At 44.9% G+C, this 23,420-nt stretch overlaps 1 long non-coding RNA gene across 1 annotated transcript; it reads right to left on the bottom strand.

Annotated features, from left to right (window-relative positions):
- Nucleotides 1-16,584: 16,584 nt before the first annotated feature.
- Nucleotides 16,585-18,142, bottom strand: LOC130173985 (uncharacterized). Its single transcript, XR_008828526.1, has 2 exons — nt 18,012-18,142; nt 16,585-17,234 (listed from the first exon to the last, which is right to left on the bottom strand). It is a non-coding gene; the product is annotated as an uncharacterized LOC130173985 (long non-coding RNA).
- Between the last annotated feature and the right edge of the window lie 5,278 nt (nt 18,143-23,420).

Below are 23,420 nucleotides of genomic sequence, written 5' to 3'. Positions count from 1 at the left end.
CAACAACTTTCCTCGTGTGGGTGATGAAAAGATGGATTTCTTGTGACATCGTCTCTCAGGTGTGCTTGTGGTACGTCTTCCTCCTTCCTCCTCACCTTCCTCCTCCTCCTCCTCCTCCTCCTCTCAGAGATCTTTCTGCAAAAGCATATTTGTGTTGGAGCCAGCAGTTAGCATCCCGTGGCTCAGCTGGATGCTAATTGTGTCCTGGCAGCTGCGGGGCTCCTGGCTGCAGAGGCTGCTCCTCACACACACACACACACACACACACACACACACACTGTCAGTCAGGTGATGCATGTTCTGCATGGCTGCCATGTAATGGGATGCAGAACAAGCCAGTGCACGGAGCCGAATATACACCGCCGATCGTGTTGCATGTCATTACGGCGGCGGCAGCATCTGGAGGGCTGCAGAGGTGGTAATCTGTCAACATACATATGTATGGATGGATATTCATAATGTTTCAGTGCCGGGGAGAAGCAGCTGCTGTCTGACTGTTGCTGTTAATTCACTTCCTCAATGCCAGAGAACAAACACTGCTTGCGCCGTCCAGGAGGTCAAAATGGAGCATGCTGGGACATTTTTATTGAGTTTTAGACTGTGTTCACACCTAACCTGTGTGGTGGGGGTAAACGAACTCTGGTGTGTTCGTCCATTCAGTCTGGTTCATTTAGGAGAAGCCAGGTTCATTTGGGAGAGTTAAAACAGAGCTCCTGGATTTTTGAGGAATGTGACAGCCAGTAATTCTGAATCAGTCATTTCACACTAAAACAAATGCTCCTGCAAATGTCTGAGCGAAGCTGCTGCTGCTGCTTTTCATTACTGATCACTTTTTCACTGGATTCCTTAATTATTAGCCTTTCAAAAAATAATGACAAACTTCAACCAGTAGTTAGTGTGTGTTATGTTTAAAGGGGAAATCCACCAATTTTACACGTCACAGTTTGTTTCCAGCAGCTGGAGCGATGTGAGAAAGTCTCCAGTCGTATAAATGTCCTCAAGTGACACGGCTGATTTTTTTTTTTCCGTTGGTTTGAAGTTGTGTTGTTAAGTAATAAAACATCTTTCAAACATCTCATGCTGACGCCATCTTGACATATAAAACCACAGACAGTTTAGTCTGTTTTCATTTAACGTTAGAGTCCTTAATGTCCGACATTTTTCTGATGTTGCATTGATCTGGTGCCAGCTGGGGAGCTGTCTGTGGTTCAGTTGCATTGTGGGTTAAAACAGGAATCTCTGGTTCGGCTGCATCGATTTTTACGTAAGGCCTTTTTTGTAAATGTCCGTCGCGAGTCTGACGATGTCACACGGATTAATAAAGCAGTTCATTCTCATACTGGAGAAACAGGAACCAGCTGATATCTGGTGGTTTTACAAGAGAAATTAAATGAGTCAAGTGTGAGTTTTTACTGGAGGGGCAGAGCGACGCTGAAGCTGCTGCTGCAAACACAGTAAATGTTCTGTGAAGCCAAAACAAGCAGCTGAAAGAGGCAAAAAATTAAAAATAATGAAATCAAGGACTTAAAACTACTGAGCAGGTTGTAGATCACTTACATGCGGCTCTTGACCAAACAAACGTTAAATGAGCAGTGGCACACACTAATACTTGTTGCATGAACACACACACACACACACACACACACACACACACAGAGAAATGGTGTAATTCTGCAGCAGATCAACGGCCTGAAAGCGATTTCACCTCAGGGCTCTTCATGTGTGTTTTTTAAAGACTCAATTACCCAGCGATCTTATTGGCTGTTAATCCTTGAAGCTCCATTCATTCAGTTTAGGATGAGAGCACCGAGGATCAATACTGAACTATAAAGGCTCGGCCCGCTCCCATTCAGCTCTGAGTGCAGAATTCACAATGTGTGTGTGTGTGTGTGTGTGTGTGTGTGTGTGTGTGTGTGTGTGTGAGTGTGTGTGTGTGTGTGTGAGTGTGTGTGTGTGTGTGTGTGTGTATTCATGCCTAAGTTGTGCTCAGGTTTATGTGAGTCTTAATAGTTACAGTCTTTAGAAAGTGACACATTCAAACGTTACAGTTCTGCTGATGAGCTGTAACAATGGCGTCCCCCACGTATATTTCAGGAAGGCTGCGAGTCAAATCAGTCAGACTTTATTTGTTAACAGAATATTTGTTTTTTTTGATCATCTCCCCCCACCAACACCACGACACTGTTTGCTGCAGACTTCCTTAAAAAAACTGACCTGCTGTGTTTGTGTTTGATTAAATTTAGACGACAGAACCCTGTGAACTGAGGTTAGAGAGACGGCGGCTGTGCTTTAAAGCTAAACCACCGACTGTGTCAAAAACAGCACAACCACGATATCTTTATGAAGACGTTCGGTCTCTCTGAGACAAAGTCATTATTTATGACCAGTCAAATAAACACTCAACCTAAGCGCCACTTTTGCGTTTTCTAGAAAGGACAGTTTTATCTGAGGTGAACTTTAAACGGAGACGCCAGAAGGACGCCAGAAATGTGTATCTCAGTCCCCAAAAGTTTTATACAAAATGCTAACAATTCTATTCATTATACAGGTTTTTAACATTATGCTAATTAGCAAAAAAATCCAACAATATGGCCGACCTGAATGATCCAGGAGGCTTTTTTGTAGAGCTGGAGCTGGTGATGTGTGTCATATTTCCTGTCAATCAGACAAACAGTGTGAGGGGCGTGGCCTTTCCAAAATTGTGTTTTTGAGTCTTAATTACAGCGCCACCATGTGGCCAATTGATGTCAGTAGCTGGCCACGTTTCATGTTGCTAGCTCATTCCAGCTGACAGGACTTTGAGCTGAATAATAATAATAATAATAATAATAATAATAATAATAATAAGCGGTGATTATTTTATCTGGATAGCGTTTTCAAGTCAAAAGAAAAGAAATTCTGATTTACTGGTAGAAGAGAAATAAAAATGTCCAATACTAAGAGAGAGAGATGTAAAACGGAGGTTCACATAAAGGAAACATCTGAGAGGATATTTAACTGAATCACTAAATAAAGATGAAGGGGGGGGGGCGTGTGCATATTAACAGTAAGGAACTTATATATTGTAGTATATGCCTTGTATGATGCACAGTCATCGTCATGATTATACCAAACTAGAGTCCCGGTGTCCACATACTTTTAGCCATGTGGTGGGAATGACACAGTGTAAGGACAAGATGATTTCTCCAACCACGAAACAATATAAATCATCTCCACACTGATGTTCCAAAAAACATCATCTAAACACTGTGTGTGTGTGTGTGTGTGTGTGTGTGTGTGTGTGTGTTGTGTGTGTGTGTGTGTGTGTGCAGGGAGCATCGTGTGTTGTGTGTGTTTTGTGTTGAGCAAGTGAGTGCTGGCCCGCCTGGTGTGTTTGAGCTGAGCCGGCAGTCTGCTGCAGCCCCCCCCCCCCCCCCCCCCCCCCCCCCCCACCTCCACCTCTCCTCCAGCACATTCAGCAGCCTAACCAGGTTATGCCTGAATCGGATTATCAATTTCTAGGCTAAGTTGAAATCTACAGATTGCGGGCAGAAGCGGGAGCGACGGGCTAAGGAGCGCGCTGTCAGGACAGATTGATGGAGCTGCTCATTCACAGCGACACGGGGCCCATTTATAAAGCAGTAATTGCTGCTGTGATATCGACACTCTTCCTGCTTCGACCTTAACCCCTGCCACCCCTCCTCCTCCTCTCGCTCCCTGCGTTCACACACTTGTCCGGCTCACAGTAATGGCTTCATCTCAAACTCTTGATTTTCTTTCTCCTTGTGAGCGTTCCCTCAGCTGCTTGTTAGCGCCGCACCTCTAAAAAAGTCCATATTAACGGCTTATTTTGTCCATTATTGATCCAGTAAAGACTTACCTTCTTTCAAAGACCTGGAAAAGAAGAAAATCAGCCAATAAGATGAAGATGATTCTTCTCGTCCCCAATTCAGTTTCTCTTCTTTCTGATTGTGTTGGTTTGTATAAGCATTAAAAATAACATTACATAACATTCATCAGCATCTTAATGGTCAGAAAGTTTGACTGGCAGATCACATGATCATATCACATGACTAGATTCATCCTCTCAGGCCTTGGCAGTGCTGTTTACCTCGACGTGCTCTCAGCAGCCGTCCTCATTATAATCACAGGTGTTGATCGGTTTGTTCTGCACAGTGGAGATTAACATGGAGATGCTTTCTCTAAACATTTATAACTGTGCTTCACTTCCACACATTTACTTCCCTTTATTAAATTTATTTTTTGATGTTTTTCTGTTTAAATTTTATTTGATCTGATTATATTTATCCCTTTTCATTCCATTTGCTCTGATTTTCTTTCCTGCTCTATTGTGTTTCTAGATGTTTTTCTTCACCTTCTGTAAAATAAAGTGCCTCTGTGTTTGAGGGGCGACACAAATAAACTTGTTTTCCTTGTTATGTTGCAGAAAAATGTGAGTGTTGGTGTTGTTTAATAAAAAATGACTGTTTGAGGTTGAGAAAACCACTAATAAATATAAAGATCCGCTCTTATTTTGTTTTGCAACATCCTGTTATTTTTCTCTGCCATAATCAGCTGATACAGAGACTCCACTGTTTCCCATGCAAACAGCAAAATGCACATTCATGATCCGTGGTGCACAATCCTGGGTTTAAAAAGGAAAATACCAAACTAACTACTGACTATAAAAAGTCAGACTATCTTTCTCACACCAAAAAGAAAAAAAAAGAAAAAAAGAAAAGCACCATAAAACTCAATCTTTATCTTTATCTCACCCACTAATAATTTCTGCAAACTCCCTATAGGATAATGGGGCCTTTTACAGCTCAATAATAGCCTGAATTCTTAAAAATGGCCATTTTTTCCCCCTTTGTATTGGAGCCAGCTGAGGAGATGGCAGTGAGGTGAGGAGGGGGGAGGGAGGAGAACGGGGGAAGAGGCGAGGTGAGAGATTACCTAGCACGGGTTTGGCAGCGCTCTGCTGCTCCTCAGAGCGACACACACAGACTCGCACGTTTAGTATTCTGACTCCACGCCGTCTCAGATCAGATGTGTTATCACGCGCTGGAGTGCAGGAGATGGGATGCTAATTTAAACCTGCAGAGGGAGGAGGAGGAGGAGGAGGAGGAGGAGGAGGAGGAAGCTGAGCACCCATTAGGAAGGTTAGTTGCTATAAAGTCAGATCATATCTCCTTGGTATTTCTTATCTTGCAGCGACAGCGCCCCCTACATTGATGAAGCTGCGTCGGTGTGGCGTTCAGGCTCGTCTGTGATCGGTGGATTTACTTGTGGATCCGTGCTGAACACGACTTTGTGCCCTCGACCCGCTGTCTTGACGGTGCTGACCTTTGATGAGAGGGACGTCAGGAAGGAAACAGGAAGCTATCATGGCTTCCACTTTTACTGAAGCACAAACTGCTCCACAAAACAGAAAAGGTTCACGGACGATGATTATGAGGCAGGAGTCAGTGGCGCGACCTGTTAGTTCACCAGGGACAGAACACCCAACAAGTAGTCACCACCGCACTAAGTCTCCCATGATGCACCATGCTTTAAGTCACAGGCCTAGTTGCTGTGTGTGTTTTTTGCAGTCTGGTCTTCTGCTGTCGCCACAACTGGAGCCATTAAGCATCGTCAGCTCTCAGATGTCACTCAGCTGTTGCCGTGGATACCACCTGCCCAGAAGCTCAATAGGTTTTTATGAATATGTCCAGATGTGTAAATCTGCACAATCATAGTTACGTTTACCTGACACAAAAACCTGCAGTTGATGTTTGTTTGAAAATGTGTTGAACTTTAAGAAAAATCTTCTCTTGTGAATAATATGATGTTGTGTTGCAAAGGAGAACAATGGACTTATGGGAAACGGTGTTCACGTCCCATTTAGACCTTCTTTTTTTGTTGTTGTAGTGAAATTGTCAGGCTGATTTTCTTACATCTGGAACAGAACCTGGAAGTTCTGGTTTCACTTTGGCTTGTTTCATATTCTCCTCTGAATGTGGGTAAGACATAAAAACAAGTGTTTCTGTGAGAGAAAAAGAAGAAGAAGAAGAAAAAATAATAAAACATCTTACCTAACCTTTCACCTTCCGTTCACCGTCTAATTTTTGGGACAAAAAGCAGGACGCAGGAGTAAATGTTTGAAAATCTGGTCATTCCACTGCAGTTTAGTGTCTGAGAATTAGAATCACTCTTCTAATTCAAGGTTTTCTCTCTTTTTCTTGTCTCTTCTTCTTTCTCTTTCTTTCAGCGGTGCCTGTTGAGCCGAGCTGCCAGTTTTCATCCTCTTTCATTATTCCCTCCCATTATTCCCTAATTTCCTTCCCCTCACTCTTCGGGCACCTTTTGCACAAAGCAATCAGCCAGCAGTTAATGGCTGGGACTATCCCGCTCTGAGTGTCTGTTTTTTTTTTTTCTTCTTCCTTTCTTCCTTTATTTCTTTCTTCCTTTCTTTCTTTCCTTCTCTTTTTTTATCTGCAGAAATGTGGGGAGACAAAAGCCGAAGCCGCTCTCCACCTTGGCCCTCGACCTCGCCGCGATCGCTCAGTCTGTCGAGTGGATGGTTTCGTCGGAGTTGTTTTATCGAACTCGCCGAGTAATGAGTGTGTTTGTCTTCCCTGAGAGCTCAGCGTTTGAATCACTCACTCCCGCCGAAGACAGGAAGCAGCAGGTGGTCGTCGCCGCCGTCCAGGGACGAGTATGTGCGAAACATCATTTATGTAGAGGATAAATTAACAGAGGCGGGCTGCTGATTGGCTGGCAGTTGCAGGAATACGCAAAAATATTCCAACTAAAAGTTTGATTACCTTTTTGAATCAACAGTTGAGTGTAATGTTTAAGGTGTCATAACCTGCAGGTAGCCATGGCAACAACATACATCGACATATAAAGGATACAATGGAGTCCTCCAGTTATTGAGACACAGAGAATAATAAATCGGTGAGAGGTGGAGTTCATCACCTCGGTAAATGTGGCAAGGAAAGCTCCTTTATATGACACATTTCACACATGAAGTAATTTAAAGTGTTTTGTGTAGGAAGAATAAAATAACGACATGAAACTAATGATGGCAACTGTACAAGCTGATAACTCCTACATCACATATTCATTAACCCTGTCTCCTGGATTCATATAAAGGGTGGACAATGAGCGTGTTTTGGTCGAAACACAGTCCTCTGGTTTTATTGTGAAAGTCCTCACTGGAAGTTGTGATTCGTATCTTTCCGCTGCTTCGACGCTTCTTACTGATACAACCAATCAAACTTAAAGATGAGTTCATACGGAGTCTTCGTTTGGAGAGCGCTGACACATGACAGTGTTTTGTTAACCAGCTAGCTCCGGCTCGCCCACTGATGATTTAGCTAGTCCTAATTCCCTGATGTACTCCACAACAGAGACAGATGACCAACCACACACACACATATTTGTGTTGATACTGCAGTAGGTGTTTGCACAGAGGGAGGTGTCACGCACAGTTGATATGCTTGTTTACATGTCTTTGCGCTGCATGTGGAAAAGTATCACCGCAGCCTCAGAGTCATACCAGTAATGGAGGTATAAACAGAGCTCGAGGACACTGCTGGAGGAAAGGTCATGAGGTCATCACCTCCATCATTAGATGAAATCACAGCGACACACGACCGCGAGAACTTCACTTTTCTTTTCCGTCTTTCTGTTGTGACCGTTGTTCTGGCGGAGCGTTGATATTTTCCAGCCGGGCTGCTTTGAATTTCACGCCGTGGTTACTAATAACACCATTAGCCCTCTGCAGAAGCCTGCCGCTTTTGACCTAATGATCCAGGCCAATTCAATGAATCGCTGACCTCCCGCTTCGTCTTCATTATCGCGGCGGCGCGTTCCATCATCGCGAGGTGGAAATCCTCGTCATTCTGCCGCCATTAACCTGCGAGCAAATCTTACACATCACACGTGATCTAATTGCCACAGGCGTTTGTCATTATTATCTTTCTTCACCTTCTTCCTTGTCTGAAGCCCACCCCTCCACACACACACACACACACACACACACACACACACACCCCTCATCCCCCCTCCTCTCTCACACAGTCCTGTTCTAATCCTCAGTGTTATTGTCGGCACATTTTCATTATCTTTGAGAGGCTCGGCGCTCACTGTGCTTTGATGAGTTTATGAACAGTGGCACCTCTAATCCGAGGGAAGATGCTCTTGAGAACGCAGTGATCAGCGCACATCACAGCGCCAGCAGCCAGGGGACGAGCTGATGTAATTTTACATTTGTAATAATAATCTGGGAAGTCTTTAATGCGATTCAAAGACAGGCTTGTCAAAAATAATATAGTGGAGTTTATATGAGGTGAGGGACTGTGCAGGGGGGGGGGGGGGGGGGGGGTCTGCTGCTGCTGCTGCTGCTGAAGAAACGTACATTCGGTTGACTGGAAGTGTGCTGGCGGTAATTGAGGGCTTTGTTTTTGCCTTGTCCACAAATGGATTTCTCATTACAGTGAATGCAGCAGCATGTTCTCTGCAGTAAGTGGTTGCCATAGGAGCTGTAATAACACGTTGTGACGGTTTGACTTTGTAAATTATGCTTTTGTTTATTTGGGGTACCAGCCAGGTCTCTCTCCTGGCATTTAAGATTTCGTCTGAAGTCAGTTTTTGTCCAAGGTGTTTTTTTGTTTTTGTTTTTCTCAACACAGGATGTAAACTTTGGCAAGTTTAAAGGATGAAGGATGACACACACAAGTCTTTTCACATTTATTTTTGCATAATACCCCCCCCTCAAAAAAAAAACAAAAAACAAAACAAAACAATCCCTCAGTCCCAAGAACCACACAAAAAATATATGTAATAACTTCATGGTTTTTCAGCAGCTCAGTTCAGTCGGATGGTTGTACAGATGATCGCGAGGCATTTAATGACCTCGCTTTTGAATTAACGTCATACTAGTGAACATTGCGTTTCATCTGTTGTCTGGACTCTCCCTCCGCCACAGATACAACAATTCCCCAAGTACAGCGTGCAAGTGGGTGTTTCTGAGGATGTTCACAAGCAGCACCATCACAACCATAGACTGTATGTAAAGATGGACGTAGCCTCCATGATGTCACCAACAGGTTTCTGAAGAGCAGGCTGCTTCACCGGGGCCATCTTGGCAGTGCCTGACTCCGCCCCTAACTCCCAGCTAATCCAAAAATTGACGAAAGCCTTAATAAAACTTTAAAAAATTAGTTATAGACTGTTTTTTGTAAACTGTAAATTTTAAATGTACATTTCAACATGGGAGTCTATGGGGATTGACTCGCTGTTGGAGCCGGACTCTAGTGGTCGTTAGAGGAACTGCAGCTTTGGTACGTCAGTGTTGGCTTCATTTTTCAGCCCTTGAGTTTGCAGTTGAGCTTCTCTGATCACGCACGCCATTAAACCGATGTTTACATTACCGGTATTAAAATATATATTTGTGCCCATAAAGAACAAACTCTTTGTACTGATCATTTTCTTTTCTGATGTGAGGAGAAACAGCCGAATCAAAACACTCAACAAATCCAGTGTCACAATCCCTTAACTCACTCTTTTTTATCAGTTCTTTCACTCTCCTGCCACACTTCTCCTCGCAAATTGCTCCGCAATAATCACGTGTCTGAGCGCAGTAATCAGAGACAGGGAGAGGAAAAAGAAAGAGGGAAAGCGTCCTCTTTCAGGGCCTCTCTAATCTCTCCCCGCTCTGTTATTGTATGTATGTAGAGTCAAACTGCTGAGGTCTCTCCCTCCTGTTTGCCATGTGCTCGTTTTCGTTGCCATCTGTCCTCTTAACATTTCATGAGCAACGCTGTTCCTGAAGGCTGAGAGAAACACAGAAGGATAGAGAGGGAGAACCAGTGGAAAATCTATAATTCACATCTTCGCAATTTGTCCCGACGAGCTGCCGTAGCTTGTTCTCCCTCCTCTTGCTTCCTCTCACAATTACAGAACAAACGCTCTTTGAATGGTTCGCTGTCTCTGGTTGCTAATTCATCCCTCCAGTTTTTTTTTCTTCCTTTTTTTGTTTCTTTGCTGGGTGCAGCTGTTCGCGCTGACTGTTGGTGGGCCGACTACAGTAATTAAGCACCAATTAGCCCACCTTCAGAGCTGTATTAACGAGGCTCGACAGCCCGCTGCTGGGGCAACAGGCTATAATCACCCAGCGGCCCCTCAGCAGGATAATGGTACGGCCGTGAACCACCACTTACCCATTTGAGTCAGCGCCACATCAGATGAGCTGCGTGACTTTCAGCACGCCGTTGATCTTCTTACCTCCAGTCAGACTCTTGAAGCGCGCTCACTCCTCGGTAAATAAGTGCTTTGATCCTCTTTCTGTTGTGTGGTCGCACTTTTTTTTCCCCCTGGCGACCTGTAATTAGCGCTGCGAAACTGCTTTTGTGATGATGCAAACAGCTTGTACCTCCAAGTAAACCGAGAGTCCGGAGTCTGCAGCTTCTGAGTCCAACCAAACACAGCAACAACAACTCAAAGCGTTTGTTATTTAGACTCTTATGATTCATTCTGGAGTTGTTAAAGCGGAAATATGGAAAACAACTCGACAACAGCCGACTCACATAAAGAGTCTGCTTTTTATTCATCCAACAAACTTCATCCAGCGCTGGGTTCAACATCAGGGAGTTTTACAGTACGGACAAAAAAGATGCGTATAGTTTTTATGAAGCAATCCCAGCACAGGGAGCACTACTATCTGTCTTGGCTTAACAACATTTATGAGAAGTCCTGAAAGTGCTATGGATGGTGAAAAGAACCATCCACTACGACTGTCAGTCATAGAAATATAAAAATAATACGCTCAAAACAAAGAAATCACAGAAAAACTAATGTTCACTGCATATTAATGGTTAATCACATATTGATGCTTTATAAATTAGATTTAATTTGATAGATTTTTATAATTCTTTTAGGTTTTATTAAGAGCAGTTTTTTGTTTGCAGGTTGTGAAATGTTCCTTTGCGTCTGGCTCATCTGTGTTCCCATCACTTTGTCTTTAGTGCTTTAGTTCCTCAGTAATACTCCTCCAGTGGGACTGTTCAAAAAGGCTGCAAGTACATTTACTAACTTATTAATCCATATAGTGTAAAGGTCTGTGTCCATGTGTAATGTGATTATAGATCAGCTCTAGCTTCTATATTAATACTGTGAAAGTATCAAAGCCTCAGTCCACAGAGAAATGCACACAGCCTGTATTCAGAAACTGAGCCTTAAAACCAGCCGTCAGGACTTCTGGAACTTTGTGATGTCACAACAAAGCAGTCACCAAGCCCCGCCCACCTGGACCCACCATCCAAACCTTTACAGGATTTGGTTTCTCTGAGTGTTTTTACCTGAAATCTGATGTATTTTTATTGGATCACTCAGACAAACAGTCAGCCAATCATGATTCAAAGATCCAAATATGATTCCTAATGATATTGGTGACCTTTACTTTCATTAGGTTTGTTCTCATAGAGAAAATTAATATGCGAGACATTTGAAATCACTTTTCTCAGCCTCATAATTTCAGCCTTTCAATTTCATGTTGGCAGTAATTTTCCGCATAGAAACGTTTCAAGGTGTTTAACTTACACTCGCTGCCACAAACTTCACTCAGTTTTCCCCAGAACGCAGGTACAGTGTGACTATATAAGCAAACAGACTTTCACGTACGGGTTCTTGCAGGGGAAACAGCTGTTGAGGGGCTTGGGGGGCTGAATGAGGGGGTGTCCAGGGTACGTAAGGTCACTCAAAATATTAGAGGATCGTGAGTGGAGAGCCGACAACCCACTTTACAACCCGCTGCAGGTGTTTTCTGTCTGTTTTCGGCTGAATAACGGGAATCTGAGAGGTGAGAAGAATCTCACTAGAGTCTTTTCTAAGAAGCTGGTACCATCACCATGGAAACCTTGGCTGGAGCTGGCTATACACGGCTGATGGACATTTAGTCAACAGCCTCTCTGGTCTCTGTTGCTGTTTACACACACTTGACTGGCATCGGCTGTCACACTGATGCCACACACTGTCTCCACACGATCGACGGGAGTCAAGGATTTACACACATTGTACAGTTTTCGCTGGAAAATACTGTTCTGGTTATGTTTGAGGAGACATATTTGGCAGTTCATTTCAATTGATGGGTTCCACACACACACACACACACACACACACACACACACAACAACACACACACACACACACACACAAGCTAACGGTAATGAAAGCAAACACCACCGACGGAGAGCCTGAGGGTCAAACTGATAAATGTTAGTTTTGGGTTTCAACTCAGCTCAACTGTTAAAACCACGGGGCCTTAAAACCTCAAGTTTTTGTGGAAAAAAAGTTACGCGTTGTCATGGTTGCTAGGCAACAACAGCCAAACTACTGTCCCAATTATGTTTCGATCACTTCAGAGGACTTACCCTCATTTCCCTCATATGTATGTATATATATATATATATATATATATATATTTACAGTATATAGTGTTTGTATTGTTGTGGGTGTTGTAAATTTTATCCTCTATGAAGCTGCCTGAAGGGCTTCAAACTGTTGTTTTGCAAATTCTTCAACATTTAATTTAAAGGATCATTTCTCATCTGACCGGGGGGGTTGAGATATTTGTGGATGAAACCTGCTCGGTCCGTCAGCCTCCTCCGGCGTTGTGACAGACGCAGATTTTGCTCTTGGTGAAAAGTGCGAGCTCTCCACCTGCTCCGTTCACCAGGCGGGAAACGACAGCACCACCGACGGAAAGCAAACAGACTTTCATCCGCTCCGAGGCGCAGGTGACCGAGGTCCGCCCCTGACAGCTCGGCGGCGTCTGTTTATGGAAGGTTTGACCTCTGACCCTGCAGATTGCATGCTTTCTGAGAGTGATTATTTGCCGATAGAGACATGCTTTTACATCCCCCCTGCCCCCGTCAGCCTGGAGGAAAGACAGTGGTTGACAGACAGGGTCGACCCCTGCCGCTGAAATGATGCAGTCCTGGAGAGATAATTGGCGAGCAGCGAGGTCATGTTTGATGGAAACACACTTTGCAAATTTATCTGGGGGCCGCGGTGTCAGAGCAGCAGCAGTGTCGCAGTCAAAGACTGTATTTAGAGCTTTCTTTCTTTTCTCTTCCTCTCTTCTCTGCTGAGGCCTGATACGCCGAGGCAGAACAAATCCGCCCCGCTTTGATTATGACGGCACTCAGAAAATTCTCCGCCACACTCGCCGAAGATATTATTCAGTCCAAATGAAATAGCGTGTGGTCAATACTTCCAAGCGCAGAGTATACAATACATCACTGGCTGTTTTTTCACTTTTAATGACCGTGTGACCGGGGCTGGTGGGATTTGTTTTCAGTACAGTATCGTAACGAGGCTGAGTTCACAGTGTCAGCAACGTCACATTTAACTGTGTGATAACATAAAAAACTTTGAAGTCAGGTTTTGATTTTGATGTGAGAAAGGGGATATATATATAAATATATATATATTTCTTTTTCTTTTTGTCTTTATGTCCAAGTTACTAATGTGGCTGCAGATGGAGGAGGCTACAAGTCCGTCAGGGAGGCGTCATCCTAAATTAGTCGGCAGTGACCGACCTGTCCTCTCTCGCGGGACCCTGAAGTCAGAGCGGGTCATTAACCTAATATAGTGGCACCTATTAGGCCCCCACCAAACTTGTTCAAGCCTTGTACTCACTGGCTGTGTCCCTCTTCAGGGGCTGCACCCTTCAGAGGCTGCGTTTGAGGACCGATTGCAGAAACCGTCGGATACAAGGGGCCACACACCTTTGCAGGCAGCGACCTCCGAAGGACGTGGGACACAGCGACTGTCCGTCTCTGCTTCAGGACAAACATGTCAGCGCTAACTCCTGCAGTTTATGATCCAAGTGTTTCCAATCTTGAGTCTTTCACATTTCTCTTATTATTCTGCTGATTTAAATGATAGGCATTTTGTCAGTCTGATCTTAATATGTTTTTTGAATTGTGTAGGTAAACGTAGACAAATTGAAGGAGGGAAAATGTAAAGAAAAAAAATTAATGAGTAAAGAAAAATCCAGACTGGATTTGCCCTTAAAGCCTTTAAACCTTCAGCTCCCGTTTCAGCTGCTGCTGCCTGTTAAATATCTTATCTCACTGCTTCCATTCACACTCAGTGGTTTCCATTGAAGTGGGGAATCCATTCCCCATACTGTGGTATTGTGTCATTGTGCTAGATGAATATAAATTGCATCAATTTCCAGTGATAAATGCAGAGACATTGTGCTGTGGATGCAGCATTAGTGAATAATTGGGAGGAAATGTCAGGGGCACACTACAATATGCAGCAGTATACTAATGTGTTTATGTCTTGGTATGCTGTCGGAGGCTGGGAGCAGTTTCACACGGATGGTGTGATACAGGAAAACACAAAATATCATGACGAGAAATCTTCTTCATTCAGCTGTCGTCTGGAAACTAGACGGACGTCATCAGACTGAATATGGGATGAGTGACAGCTCCCTCGTCCACTCAGACGTCAACACAAACTCCTCCTGCAGCTGACCGGACAAACACAACACAACGCTGCGCAGACTGTAACTTTCAAACGGCTGGTCTGATCTCAGACCATGAAGCAAGTGAAGCTGCAGAGTCCGGCGTCCTGTTGAACCGGGTCGGTGAAGAGCTTCTGTGTCGTTTACTTTGTGTTTGACCAGGATGAAGATTTAAAGGTCAAGGCTGATGATCATCACTCAACATTATTTTCTAACTGTGACCAGCAGTAGAACTGGACATTATACTGATGCTGGAGGATTCTGCATCATTTTTATTATTTTTCAAAACGAACATTTTGAAAGGTTTTACATTTCTCTGGCGTCTGCACACGGGGGCTACGGTACGGTGAAGGTCAGGTCAAACGCTTCAATGTGCCTGAAACGAAGCCGTCTCCTCCATCTCTCTCCAACGGCTCCGTCGCTCTCGTCCCGACACCATCAGATAACGGCGCACACCTGAACACAGCCTCCCCTCGCGCTCGCACATGACTACTTCCTGTGCCCTTGCTCAGACCACACCCATCTTTGAAATCCACCTCCATTTTGAGCTCAACTACACACCTGTAAAGTTTCAGACACCTGCTAACTCCCCGCCGTCACGGCTGCTCAGTCATTTCCTGAAGCAGCACGCCGCTGCAGTTTTTATCTGACACACAGGAGGAGATAGAGCACGTGTAAGGGACTATTTTCAGCGGCGGATTAATCTACATTTGGCCGCTGTCGTGAGTATTTGTAGCAGCAGGACAGTGTGTGTGTGTGTGTGTGTGTGTGTGTCTATGTGTGTGTGTGTGTGTGTGTGTGTGTGTGGGACTGGGTCAAATTACAGTGTGTGTGTTCATGGTAATGAGGGAACATGTCACCCACAGCAACAGTGTGACTCACTAACGTGGTTCTAATAGTTTTTAGAAACAATGGAGCTCCACGGCTCAGAGGAGTAGGACACACACACACACACACACACACACACACACACACACACGATGCTTGTTAGAGGGATACATTCAGTGTCGGTTTACCTCTTCACTTGGGATTCATTGACAAGAAGCAAATGTATATTATTACCTTTAAATTGCACCTGGTCATTTTGTTGCGTCACCAACAGAAACAACTTAAACTCCGACTCCTTCTTCTAAACCACACTTCAAGTGTTTTGTTTTTTTTACGTCTGAGTGGGAGTAAAAAGTGATAACCCTTAATCATAGCGTTGTAATTACCACAGTGTGAAGTGGGGAAGTTTCCCCGCTGCGAGGGAGGTGCACAAGTGTTCAGCCTTTACATTAGAACTGTTCTTTACCAGCCCTCAGGCCTCTTAAAGATTATTTACAATGGAGAACAAATTGCAATGTTCTAAATATAATGTTATATATAGATTTTATCAAAATCAAGCCAGACTTGCTCGTTTTCCTGTTTTATCACCAAAAATGTTGGTTTGTTTTAACCACAACCTTCATCTTTCTCTTCCTCAAATCCAGTATTATTTTTTTTTGCCTAAAACTAACCAAACCAGAAGTACAAGTCTTTTGTACAGTTTTGTGCTCACTCCTTTGGAAGGCCCTGACAAGTGACTTATGTCTTTGTTTAGTCCGAACGACCTCTTGAATCAGCACATTTGATTTGGTTCGGAAATGTCCTTTAAGAAAATCAAAATTGAGATCCTTTCAAATTAAATTCTTTGGAGGTTGAATGAACTTTGGCAGCACGGCCTGAGTTTGTAAAGACTGACCTGCTGTTTTCAGACCTAGAAGTCTGATTGTAGACCTCTGATTTACCGCCGACGGCTCGTCTTTGTTCCGTGGTTCAAACAGGTCCGGTGTTAAGCCCACCGAAGGCTGGAGAAAGAACTAAACCAATCAGTGCTCTGCAGGCTGGACTGGAAACGAGAACGTCACCTCTCTTGAAGCCAAATGATAACAAATGGATAAAATGGCCACCGCTGTGTGAGTCAACACGTCGTCGATTGACCCGTCAAACAGCTTAGAAACAGTAGAGAGGGATCAGCTTCTGCTGATTGGTTAATACAACCTCAGCTCCCAAACAGTAAACAGCTCGCACGGTGTCACGCTGAAGAATGAAGCGACACAAAATTACAGTTATTACAGCCATTTATTTCCATATGAACCTGAACCTTAAAGCCGACTACGTTCTGATGAGCTGTTTGCATGGACGTACAAACACAGATCACTGGATCACTGTGATATTGAAGGAAATGCGTCTTTTCTCTAAATTATTTCTCAGCGTACGTGTGGAAATTTATCCCAGACACGTTTCCTGAGATACGCTATCATATCTTCAGAAAGTCACACTGGATCCAGACAGTCGTATCATGTCTGTGTGTTCAGATTTGACTGAGTTATGACTCAGAGGAGAGAGAGAGAGAGTTCTGACGCAAAATGTGGCAATCGTGTGTCACAGCTACTGATGCAGCTCTGACTGCTGACTGCTGTGCTGGTGAGCGGCCAAATTATCCAGACTGCAGTAACTAACTTCCTGTTGTTTTAACACACCTGTCCCTTTTCATCTGACAGAGTAAAAGTGCACTTTGCTCTGTAGCGTGCACGACCACTGGTTCGCCCCCCCCCTGCAGGACAAACCACCACCTTCAGTAACGAAGTCGGCTCCTTCCAGCTGATTCCACAGGCGGCTGGACATTATGTCCTCCATGTTCCAGGTCCGTCTGTCTGTCGCGTTCACGAGGCCGAGGGTTTCTGCTGTGGCCGACTCCGTGCTGTCCACGCTGCACTCAGAGGGATTAAAACCATTAACACAATTTACATCAAACATCCACCATCAGGCCAATCATCCTCTTTATTCCACCACCACCACCAACCTCACCCCCCTCCCCTCCCTTTACTCCGTCCCTCCAGCCCTTCCTCCGTCCACAAATAATCTAATTGAGGCCGTGGCTGTGGGCTGCAGATCGTTACGGCTCGGATGCTTCTGAGCGCAGCGAAATCAGAGCTTCATTAGAATAAGATGGATTGACATTCCAGGGTAAAAAAATAAAAAATTAATAAATAAAAGAATTAAAGAAAGAGGAGGTAGCTGCAGGGGTGGGGGTGGGTGGTGGTGGTGGTGGTGGTTTGTGTGGAACAAATCAGCTTTGATTGGGTGGAAGGTCAGTGAACTGTTGGAGAGTTTAGCCAACAGTCGTCCGCTCTTCAATCTGTCCAACTGGAACAGACAGGCCTTCGTGTTATGGTTAGAGGGGGAGGGATGGAGTATGGGTGGGGGTGGTGGTGGGGGTGGAGTTTAGGGAAGGGGGGGGGTCACGCATGAAATGAACCAAATGAACTTAGAGATCTGTGGGCTTCTCATTAAAATTAAAGCACTCATTAAAGCTAATTGCCAATTTAAGGAATCTGGAGAATCTATCCGGCTCGCTACCCGCTCTCGATCTCGCTGCCTGTCAATCAGAACAGGCAGAAAAGACCCCGACACCCCCCCACACACACACACACACATAAACACACACACACACAAAAAAACCCAAAACACTGGACTGGAACCTGACCTTAGCCACACTCTTCTTCTTCTTCTTCTTCTGGAGTCTGCACAAGATGGACGATTCCTTAATTGTTGCATAAATTGTGCTGCACTGCATTGTGGGACTGTTAGCAGACCTGTATGTTAGATTTTTGCAGGTTGTTCTGGTCACATTTTTTAAACCTCATCACACAGAACACAGTTAAATCGCTGTTACACATGATGCATGAATTCATATGGCATTTTTAGTCAGTACTTCCATTAATTAATCATTAAACGGGACGAGGCCGACACAGCCAGCAGAAACTGGATCAATGCATGGATGGATTAACCAACTTTTACTAATTAATTCAAGGTTCACATTTGAATTTCACATCAGGTCAGAGGTCCAGCGCAGCGGTGGAGACTTTGAAAATAAAATAATAAGACCGGAGAGAAACAAAATGAATCACTGCTGGTTTGAAGCAACTCATGCCAAGTTTTGACATCGCCAACCCCCCCCCACCTCCCCCCACCGCCATCACCGCCACCACCACATGACCGCCGCTGAATTGAAAGCACTTGCGGGTCAGCCCTCTCTGCAGTCCCTCTTCCTCCTGGCAGCAGCGGTGGCAGCAACTCCACCAGGCGACATGTACATCCACACCACCAGGAAGAGGGAGATGAGGAGCGGGGTGGCGGCGGAGGAGGAGCGGGGTGGCGGCGGCGGAGGAGGGCCTCCAGCATCTGCGAGTCATTAATTTCAGCAGAGCTCCTCCAGGCAAACTATCTGCTCACACACAGAGGACACACGTATAGAACATACCACACACACACACGCGTGAACCTGAGGCGGAGGCAGAATATCAATAGCGTTTTGAAGCGGCGGCAGCGAAGGTGAAACACACCTCGGATCAGTTTGGCTTTCAGCAGAAACAAGCCGGTGGCCAGTTGTGAACAAGCATTCGAGCTCGTGTCAGCGAGGTCGACCTGCAGGAGCAGAACCGGCGCGCACGTCTCCGCTGGCACCGCCGCCGCACATCGATCTATAACCCCTTCATCGGCCGGCTGATGGCTCGCCGGAGGTCAAACCTGCCTTCACTTCACCGTCAGGTTTAAAAAAGGAGAAAAGAACACCTGCAGACAGATCACTGGTGTTTCATCATTTACTTTACACACACACACACACACACATGGACGTGTGTTTATGATGAATGATACATCTGCAGCTACGGTTCAGACCGCCGTGAATATGCTGTGAATATTTATGACCCCCCCCCGACCCCCTCTGACCTTCCCTCCAGCACCAACAACAGGTCAGAATTTACACCTGTCCGCCACTCTCATCTTAGACATGACATACCAAACACCGGGATGGATCTAAGCCTAACCTTTTGAAGGGAAATCCCTGTTTCATGGCGACCTCATTGACCTTTCATCCACATCAGCTTCAGGTGAAAAATATTTCCCACATTTACACAAAGAAATGTTCAAATCTAATGATCAGATTTGCTGCTCCTCGCAGAGTAAACCCTCCAGACTTCACTGACCCCATGACCTTCCCTCCAGTGACACCCTCAGGACAAACTTTAGAAATCCATCACATTTTCTTCACCTCTTGCATAGATTTTATTCTGAGGGCTGAGGCTTTATTTTATATTTTTATAACGTGCCCCGCTGGGAACTAAGTCTGCTCTCAGAGCTGCCATTGATCTGTGACACTGAGCGGGGCTGCACACATGAACTGTTCTTCTTTAATGGTGGCTGTTTGTCACCACTTTGAAGCACATGTGCTGTCGTCTTTGTTTATCTGATCATCGCTGCAGGAATGAGTCCTAACACCTGGAGATGAGCTGCATTTTAGCACCTCTGGCTCTGGCTTTTTGACAGACGGCTGAAATAAGGTCTGTGGTTAACACCAGCTCAAGACATTTTTCATGTTTTATTCTACGGCATAAAATACATCAGTAAATACTCCAGTCCTCATATCTTTATTATTATTATTATTGTTATTATTATTATTATTATTATAAACTTTAAGAAAAAAAACAAGTTTACAAAATGCTTCAGAGACATTTAAAAAAGTAAAAGGAAATCACTGCTGTTGCGTTCCCACCATGACTGATGATCATGTGACCGTCGCCCGGCTGCTTTGCTAACTAACGTTTAGTGGTGGTGACGCTGAAGTCATGTGACCGGGGTGTAGTTGCTGATTGAGCACGCAGGAGGAGCACGCAGGTGGAGCACGCAGGAGGAGCACGCAGGTGGAGCACGCAGGAGGAGCACGCAGGTGGAGCACGCAGGAGGAGCACGCAGGAGGAGCACGCAGGTGGAGCACGCAGGAGGAGCACGCAGGAGGAGCACGCAGGTGGAGCACGCAGGTGGACGTCAGAAGAAGCAGACGCTTTAAGACTCACGATCTCCCGTTAGCACAAGTCTCCCACATGTAACAGCATGTTCCCTGTGAAGAGCAGTAACCGCCTGTAAACACTGTGTGTAAAGACAAAAAAAAACAAAACACACTGCCACGATGCGCATTAGTATAAAGCGTGAACTTTATAGTGTTAGTGTAAAATATGTAAGTGGGTCACAGTTCGGTCTTTTAGTCTCGTTTACTGTGACATGTTCTCCCTTCATGGCGTTAAAGATGGCTCCTGCCTCCAGTCTCCGGTGAGACATGTCATTTATTGGAGCTGCTGTGCTGGAAATATTAACAGCGTTCTGGGAAACAACTCAGCACAACCTCATTGTGCACCTGCCCACACACACACACACACACACACACACACACACACACACACGTACAGGCCCTGCAGGCCTAATAGGCTTGCAGCAATATTAACATGTATGTTTTGGGATCTTAATTACTCGTCGGTGTGTGAGAAACTACGATTTATAACGAGCTCCCGGCAGCTCCGCTCACCTTGGTGAGCTTTCACTAAATTGGATGATTACTCACTCGGGCAGGTAAACATGACAAGCAATAATTGGCGCTTGCAGATTTTACTTATTAGTATGATGTATTGATCCGTCTGGGCCTGTGCACGCCGGCCGCCACTGAGAATCTATAACAGCTGTTTCCTGTTTCTTATCTGTGGCGAAAGGTCAGCGAGAGAGAGAGAGAGAGAGGTTGAGTCAAGTCAGAGTTTTGTTTGTTCACCTCGTCGCACTCAAAGGTAAATGGTTAAAACAACACACAGATGCAGTGTAATGGGTCTGTTTCTTCCTGACTCCGTGGTTCACGCCTCAAACAGCTCACAGTGATATTTCAGACGACGGTGAACTCCCGGCTCTGCAGTTTCCCGGCGAGTGCATCGCACCACCTTTGTTTCTTCACTCCTCCCTGATGAATCACATTTATGTTAGAGACCTTTCACACAGCACAGAGAAACACAGGTGCAACTAATAACATTAATGATGGTTTTGTTGCCGCAATTACCACAGAGCGGCGCAGCGGTTTGTAGCGGTTGACGTGTCAGACTGTCCGGTCGGGCGTTGCCTCTGCAGTCTGCGACACGTTTAGACTCCGCCCGCATCAACAACATTAACACACACTTTGCTCCTCGTTTCATTCCTCTGTCTGAATGTGAGCGGAGTTGGATAATGTGATTACACAGACCAGGGTCCCGACCTCGTCTAACTCGTGGCCCACTTACAAAAGTTTTAGTTAGCTAATATCATGTTAGCCTGTATTAACTATCAGCTGATCCAGATTTGACTTCCAGCTGTGGTTCGTCTCGGGGGGGGGGGGTTATCTGGATGGATCTGGATGATCTCCTCCTGATGGATGGCACTTCCTGCTCTTTCTTCTGACAGGTAGAAACTGATGTACCTGCTGCGGCCACCTGATCACCGCAAAACCATCAGAGGAAGAAGCTCCTGGAAGATTTTTCTTCTACAGCTCTTCACTCTGAGAGATGAATGAAGGGGAAGAAAGGAGCTGGTGGTGAGAGCCGGGACCGGTGGCAGCTTCTATTAAATGTTATATGATGAGGGGGGGGGGGGTGCACGCTCGAGCAGCAAGGATGGCTCACCTGTCATGGCCCCCGCCACCCCCGCAGTCGTACCCAGAAACACCAGCAGGGCCGCTGGTCAGGCTGATTCATGACCCCGCTGGCAGGAGGCTCTCAAAACAATTTAAGGATAAAGTATTGTCATTTTTAAAGCCCCTGTCGCTCTGCTCTGCCCGTTTAACGCCTGACACACCACTTTTTCTCCTCCCGCCTCAGCTTTTGCTCTTTGCTCTTCTTTCTGTGGTTAAGGACTTCCTGCACTCAGCGGCGGCTCTCGACCAGATCATTTTGTCACAGTAGGAAGTGGACCAGGCAGCGCCGCTCTGACCCTGAGCTCCGGCTGTTTGTCTACACGGACGTTCACAGGCCCGTCGCTCCAGCACTTTGGTCCAGACTGAAATATGTTTCACAAAAATTCAATGTATTATTAATGTTGTTAATAAGCATTTACGCTCCCCAGAGGATAAATCCCACTGACTTTGACTTTTCTTCTGGCGCCACCACATTTTCACTCAAATATCAAGAAATATCACAGAGATTCATGTTCCCCTCAGGATGAACTCTGGTGACCCTCCGACTTTTCATCCTGCGCCAACATTTGAATTTGTCCAGTATTTTGGTTTGTGACCAAATACCTGCAGGACTAATGACTTTCCCATCAGCCTCAGCTGCACTTTTGGTCCAAGATACATGCTAATTTAAATCCGGATTGAACGACACATCTGTCACCATCGCTCCGGAGGTGGAGGATTTTAGTCCTTTCCTCTGTTTTGGGCCTGTCTGCCTGCTCGTTAGTAACTTACCAGATGTCAATTAAATTTGGTGGAAAGTTGGGCCATCAGCCAAGGAACAAGTGATTAGTGTTTGGTGGTGATCCAGGAATCATTTTTAATTTTTTTTTTCTTTTTGACATTTCAAGGAGGAATTTGTACCAACTTCACTATCTGGCAAATATGTACAGTATGTGTCATGACTGTGTGTTTACATGGAGGTCTACATGACGATGCAGATTAAACTGTTGTTTTGGTTGTTGTTGTTTATTAAACGTATTAAATTCGAAGGCTTGTGCAGCCATGGCAGAGGGATACGAACAGTTTCTAATTAAAATCAGTTTGCACTTCATCTTTTATTAAAGAGATCTTAAGTTATTCTCCAGATACTAATGTATACGGAGATCATTTTGAGCATTAATCACACTGTGTGATGCACTTCCATACTCGTGAGACAAAAGTTTCATTCGACAAAATAAAAACTAAGAAATTCTCAGAACTGTGACCTCTGTTTACTTTCTTATGTTTATTTTGTTTGTCATTAAACTAGTCGAAAAATATATAAACTAAACCAGACAGGATTCAGCAGTGGCGTGCAGTGACTCACTTTACTGTGGAAGCTGAGCTGAGCTTGACGAGCTCTGTTTATTTATCCTCAATGCACAAACATCCCAA

Source organism: Seriola aureovittata, chromosome 8, assembly GCF_021018895.1.
Source record: "Seriola aureovittata isolate HTS-2021-v1 ecotype China chromosome 8, ASM2101889v1, whole genome shotgun sequence".
Lineage (NCBI taxonomy): Eukaryota > Metazoa > Chordata > Actinopteri > Carangiformes > Carangidae > Seriola > Seriola aureovittata.
Note: the sequence above shows the minus strand (reverse complement) of the source record. Positions and strands in the feature narration are given on the sequence as shown.